Raw genomic sequence first — 6,500 nt, 5'->3', positions numbered from 1 at the left:
TTCCGGGCGACCAAACGTCCGGCGACCAAAAGTCCGGCGACCAAACGTCCGAATACCCAAAATCATGATTTTAGAGACGTGCTGAAAGTGTTTTTGACTTCACGGTAGCAGAGACGCTAACCACCATTGACTTTCCTAAATTATGCAACGTTAATTGAGTACGCGGACGGACACGTTGATGAGGGCGCGGCGCCGTTAAACAAATCTCCTTTATTGCTGCTCTCTTGTGGACCTCCGCGCTTGAATTTATGGCCAACTGACACCATCACCACCCACAAACACGCACGCACGCACTCTCTCCGTCGTACATGTATTGATTTACGCAAGCGAGTGTGTTTGCGCGGTTCAAGGCCCGCCGTGAAACTTTTTTTTTGCCACCACGCTGCGAAACCTCCGACCTCGTCCATGTTTCAGGTGATCACCTGCCAAGGGCGGCCATCCCGACGCGCACAATGGTGGCGTTGTGTGTCCGAGGCCGGCTGTAATTAAAGGTGATAAATGGCGTCCTAGCTCAGCGGTTTGGGAGGTCTTCATTGGCTGCCAGAACAAACTCTTTTTCATTGACTTTCTACATTGGAATCTCCAATTGAGCCCTTGCCTTAGATTTTAATATACCTACATCTATGTTTTTGTAGGCCCAGCAAGGGCAAATGAGTCCCAAAATGGCTACTCTGAAATACCGTATTTTCTCACATATACAGGTACGGCTTAAATGCACACAAATTAGATTATACGCCAGAAATTGTCAAATTTGAAGGCTACGGCTTATACGCCAGAAATTGTCAAATTTGAAGGCTACGGCTTATACGCCAGAAATTGTAACATTTGAAGGGTACGGCTTATACGAGAGAAATTGTAAAACTTGAAGGGTTCGGCTTATATGAGAGAAATTGTAAAACTTGAAGGGTGCGGCTTATACGAGAGAAAATGTAATATTTGAAGGGTACGGCTTATACGAGAGAAATTTTCAAATTTGAAGGGTACGTCTTATACGAGAGAAATTGTCTAATTTGAAGGGTACGGCCTATACGAGAGAAATTGTCAAATTTGAAGGGTACGTCTTATACGAGAGAAATTGTCTAATTTGAAGGGTACGGCTTATACGAGAGAAATTGTCAAATTTGAAGGGTACGGCCCATACGAGAGAAATTGTCAAATTTGAAGGGTACGGCCCATACGAGAGAAATTGTCAAATTTGAAGGGTACGGCTTATACGAGAGAAATTGTCAAATTTGAAGGGTACGGCTTATACGAGAGAAATTGTCAAATTTGAAGGGTACGGCTTATACGAGAGAAATTGTCAAATTTGAAGGGTACGGCCTATACGAGATAAATTGTCAAATTTGAAGGGTACGGCTTATAAGAGAGAAATTGTCAAATTTGAAGGGTACGGCTTATACCAGAGAAATTGTAAAATTTGAAGGGTACGGCTTATACGCGAGAAAATACAGTAAATCTGGGGTTAAAATTGACTGGTTGCGGTTTCGGCTATCACAGATGTGTAAACATTCCCCACCTGAGCCATCTTTCATCAGCACACCCCGGCGAGAGGCCTTCAAAAGGCAGAAATTACAGGGCGAGCACACGATTAAAAGACTTTCAAAGGGAACATAAACACGCTTACGAGCCAGACAAACCCTCTAAAAACGCTTATTACGTGCACCTCGGCACGTTTCATCCCGCCCGGCCTCCAAAGTTCCCCCCCGAGCGCCTAATAAGCGAGCGCTAATGTTCCCCCGAACATCCACACCGAATAAGTGCTTCCAAAAAAAGGGTCCGTGGCCAATTTGGGAGTTCAAAAGCAACCGCAAAACTAATAAAAAAAACTTTAATCCTGCAGCCCTTCTAAGACTTTTCGCCATATTTTGTCCTAATATGACCACCAATCAAACAACTTTCTTTCTCTTCTAAGGGCCTCCATTTAATTTACCGAATTAAACACACTTTTCTATTTGCTTACTGCGCTATAACACACACTTTGCTCCCCTAATTATTCTCCGGTGGCAAAATATTGTGACTTTATTGTCTCGGAATAAGCAAGCGTGAGGGGAAAAAGCTCTACTTACTCTGTTTTTATGTATTTTTGTACGTTTTTTGCCAATAATTCTAATTGGCCTCAGATACTCGTCCGTCCCCAAACGTTGTCCATTTTTTAATCTCGGCTAATCCTCCCCGGTGTCCGCAGAAATGATTTAGCGGCTCAATATAGGTCGCTTTTGCATGCGTCTGAGTCGTCGGAATCGCCGGCTAAAAGCGGAGGCGGAGTTTATATTGGACAAACACCTTAAATGGACGCTTTAATTGGAGATTAGCCGGCCGTCTACTGGGAGGCACGGAAATAGTGTTCGCCGAGGAACTGCTTTACACTTTAAATGAGATCAATGGGAGAGGATTTGTTCTCGCTTTGTTTTCTTTTAACTGCTTTTTCATTGCCTCAGTGTTGAAAGGATGAGATGAGAGTTGAAAAGAGCATTTAGTTCTGCGGCTAAATCTTAGGGTAGTGATATTTATTAGGTATATGAGAGGTTACAGTAAGTACAAGAAAATTGGGAGATCTTTTTTAACAAAAAAATATTATAACTGTTTCCTTATCAAGATTGTTTTCCACAGCAAAAGCAGAAAATCTCTTATTCCCGTGTCAAAGTGGCGGCTTGGGGGCCAAATCTGGCCCGCCGCATCATTTTGTGTGGTCCATGAGTGCCAACTTTCTGTTTTAGGATCAAATTAAAATGAAGAGTATAGATGTATATTATTACATTTCCTGATTTTCCCCCTTTTAAATCAATAATTGTAATTTTTTTAATCATTATTTCTGTGTTTTTAGTTCAAAAATCATTTTGTAAAATCTAAAAATATATAAAAAAGTTCAAATAAACATTGTTTTAGATCTATAAATACCGGAATATTCAGGGCTTTTAATCCAGTTCTTTTAATCCATTTATAAAAAAATATATCTAAATATTATATCTAAAATGGTCCGGCCCACATGAAATCGAGTTGACGTTAACTCGAGTCTGACACCCTTGCACTTATTCTTTTATGACAAAAAATCTTCAGACTACAGAAACCAGTTCAAAATAAAGTGTAAAAAATCTAAAATATTTGCAGTTTTTAATATATATTTTAGAAATAAAATTACTGCAAAAAATATGACCTGGTATTAAAAATTATTTTTGAAAAGATAACAAAATAAAACCAATAGAATATTTACCAGCCCCTTAAAATGGATTTGACCAATTTTCAGTCCCACAATGTCTCCATACGATGAACCGATTTGTTTGTTAACGTGATAAACGGTCGTTAAAGTCAACCGGTCTTAACGCAGAGAGCGCCGAACGACGACACGCTCATCGGGGCAAAATGGCCCGCCCCACGTTTCAACTTTCAACTCTGCGTGACTCTGGCTTCCATCTATCAGATCACACTCGGTCGGGGAAGACGTGTCCTCTCCTTGGTCTTTGGCCCACTTCCATCCAGCTCGTGGAAGCTGCTCGTCTAATGACCCCAGAGTGCGCAAATTCATCTCGGGACTCGAGGCGGGCCGGCGACGTCATGCTCCCAAAAAAATACACTTAAACTGACCGCAAAAGAGGGAGGAAAACAATAACAGTGTCCTTTCGGAAAAAAACACTCTAAGTTGCCTAACCCGGTACTCTGACTTTTGGTCGCCGGACGTTTGGTCGCCCTGAAGGTTATTGATAATTACCATTTAAAATTGTTGCTCAAATTCCCTAAATACAAACTGCGAATTATTATTTAGTCATACTTGATGCCCTATTAATTATTATGCTAAAGAAAAGCTCCAAATTTCCCAGACTTTTATGTTTTTTTTGTTGGAGAACTTGTTAAGAGCCTGACTGACGTCGCTTCTTAAAGGGACAACGCATGTACATACAAACTCTTCTACACTCACACGTCGGTCGGCTCAGTGAAACTGCTCATGGCCATTGTTGGCTTATTCATGCGTAGACCGTGTTGTTTTACCTTGTTTTGTCGCCGGACTTTTGGTCGCCGGACGTTTGGTCGCCGGGCTTTTGGTCGCCGGACTTTTGGTCGCCGGACGTTTGGTCGCTGGACGTTTGGTCGCCGGACGTTTGGTCGCCGGTTGTTTGGGTCCGGGCGACCAAACGTCCACGACCAAACGTCCGGCGACCAAACGTCCGGCGACCAAACGTCCGGCGACCAAACGTCCGGCGACCAAAAGTCCGGCGACCAAACATCCGGTCACGGCCTAACCCTAGCTATGATTGGTCGATATGTGCCCTGCGATTGGCTGGCCGCCAATTCAGGGTGTCTCCCTCCTGGTACTTTTGCCTAAGAGAGAGGCTCCGGCACCCCCGCAAGTCTTGTGAGCATAAGCGCTACGGAAATTGGATGAATCGCTTCAAGGTCTCTAATGGCTGTTCGCCGTCTTGACCTGGATTGCAGTCTCCATTTTCATTTTTTTGCGATATTTCACAAGTCTGACCTTTTTGAAAGGGAAAAAATAATGCCAAGCGATCCTAATCTGCCGCTCTTTGAGAACAAGGTCGCTAAAGGAATGTCGCCGCTGCCCCACGTGGCGTCAACACGCCCTGGCGCGCATTCCCACACGGCTTTGAATGCGCTTGGGGCCGGCGAGCCGAGCAGATGCAAATGCAAATGCAGCACGCCGCAGGGAAAGGTTTCAACCTCTCGGCTCGTTAAAGCATTGAGGTAGTGACGGCCTGGAAAGAAAAAATAGCAAAGCAACATTCCCCCGGTGGAAAGTTGCCTATTTGTCATGCCTGGCGTGCCCCCCCGAGCTACTAAAACCATTGCTGTAATGACATTTCCGCTGCCCTTTTGGGAAAGCAATGCGCTAGAATATTGCAAAAAAAAAATCCTACTTTTCAAATTTGGAGGAAAATGAAAAGTGGCTTGTCAGGGAAGCAACATTTCTTTGAGACTGAAAATTCTGCCGCTATCAACTCGCTAAAATCCAAGTGTACAGAAACCCCTCGAATATCACGGTTAATGTAGATCAAACATGGCCGCAATAATTGAAAAATTGCGAAGGTTATTTAAAAAAGATAAACAAAATAAAAATTTACTTTAGTGCTGAGTCCTAGTAGCAAAAGCAGCTTCTGCTTACGAGTTTCAGTTTGTATTTTCAAATTTTTATGAACTTTAAAAAAATATATATGTATTTTTTAAAATAATTAATAGCGAAAAAAATTGCGTCGCGCATTCGCGATAATCGAGGGATTACTGTAATCATAAATAATGCTCCGATTTGAATTTAAAAATATAAACATCTATTTTAAGAGACATGATTTGTGCCGCAATACAAATACGAAAACATAATTGCAAAATTTATGAAGATGCAGTTTTTCTTACTTAAACATAGACTGGAGTACTTTTGCAAATACCGCGAACCAGTAAGAAGTATTTTCATTTTCAACCGCTGTCTTTCTCTCTCTTTTGGGATGAGTCACGGCTGCCGTCTGTGCATTATGGGATGGCAAATGTCACAGCGCTTCTGTGGGCAGCGTCATTGTCATAAAAATTTAAAAAAAAATAACATAAAAACAAACAATCCTTCTGCTCAACTAGGAGGACTCAGAATGATGAATCCTGCTACACGGGCAAGAAGGTATCATCCATCACCACGGCGACCAAACAATGGGAAATCAATACAAAAAAAGAACATGACATATTTTTCAATTAAATTCCAATGGCTGTCTAATTTGGACCAAAATAGTTCATCGACAACCGGATTCAATCGTTTGGAGACATAGTTGACCTAGAAATGTTCTAAATTCAACAATTTTTCCCTTTTGATATATTTTTTCTCATCCTTGGACAAACACTAAAGACAAGCAAAAGCAGTGTCTTGGTCGCGCATTTTTTCCGCATTTTTTTCCGCATTCCTTGCTTTTCCCTTTTGTCCTGGTGGACAAAGGAACGGAATGCGACCAGGTCCCAGCGCCGGTCTTTGTCCCTTGATTAGGTTATGTTTACGCCATTGTCTCGCTCATCCCTCCGCCGCCGCCGCATCGAAACAGCCGGCGCGCCGCAAAAGGGCGTCCGGCGGAAAGTTTGAATTATTCACCGTCACCGGAGGAGCCGGTTGGTCGTTAATATTTCATGGCTTGACTTTGGATGATTGTCTGTCGGCGCTCTTTCCTGACATTTAAGAATTGACTTTGCTAATTGAACCATCAAAGCCAGTTTCGCTTGGAAAAACAACATTTGGTGATCCTTTATCTAAATTTTTGTTGTTGCACATTAGTTTAGCTCGTGCTAATCACTTTTGCTAGGAGACTACACATGTTTGCTAGCCTACTATGTATTTATCTTATTCTTTCTAGGTGTAAATGTCAAATGTATGTGTTCATAAAATGTTTAATTCTGACTTGTTACAGTTTGACATTTAGATGCGATTAAAACTTTAAAGTACATAGGTTCTTACGTTAAAATTAATCAAAACTCTTCTCGGCTCAAAGCAACACAGGACCATTTTTATCTCACCCAAAAAA

Source organism: Stigmatopora argus, chromosome 16, assembly GCF_051989625.1.
Source record: "Stigmatopora argus isolate UIUO_Sarg chromosome 16, RoL_Sarg_1.0, whole genome shotgun sequence".
Taxonomy (NCBI): domain Eukaryota; kingdom Metazoa; phylum Chordata; class Actinopteri; order Syngnathiformes; family Syngnathidae; genus Stigmatopora; species Stigmatopora argus.
This window is presented reverse-complemented; position numbering follows the sequence as displayed.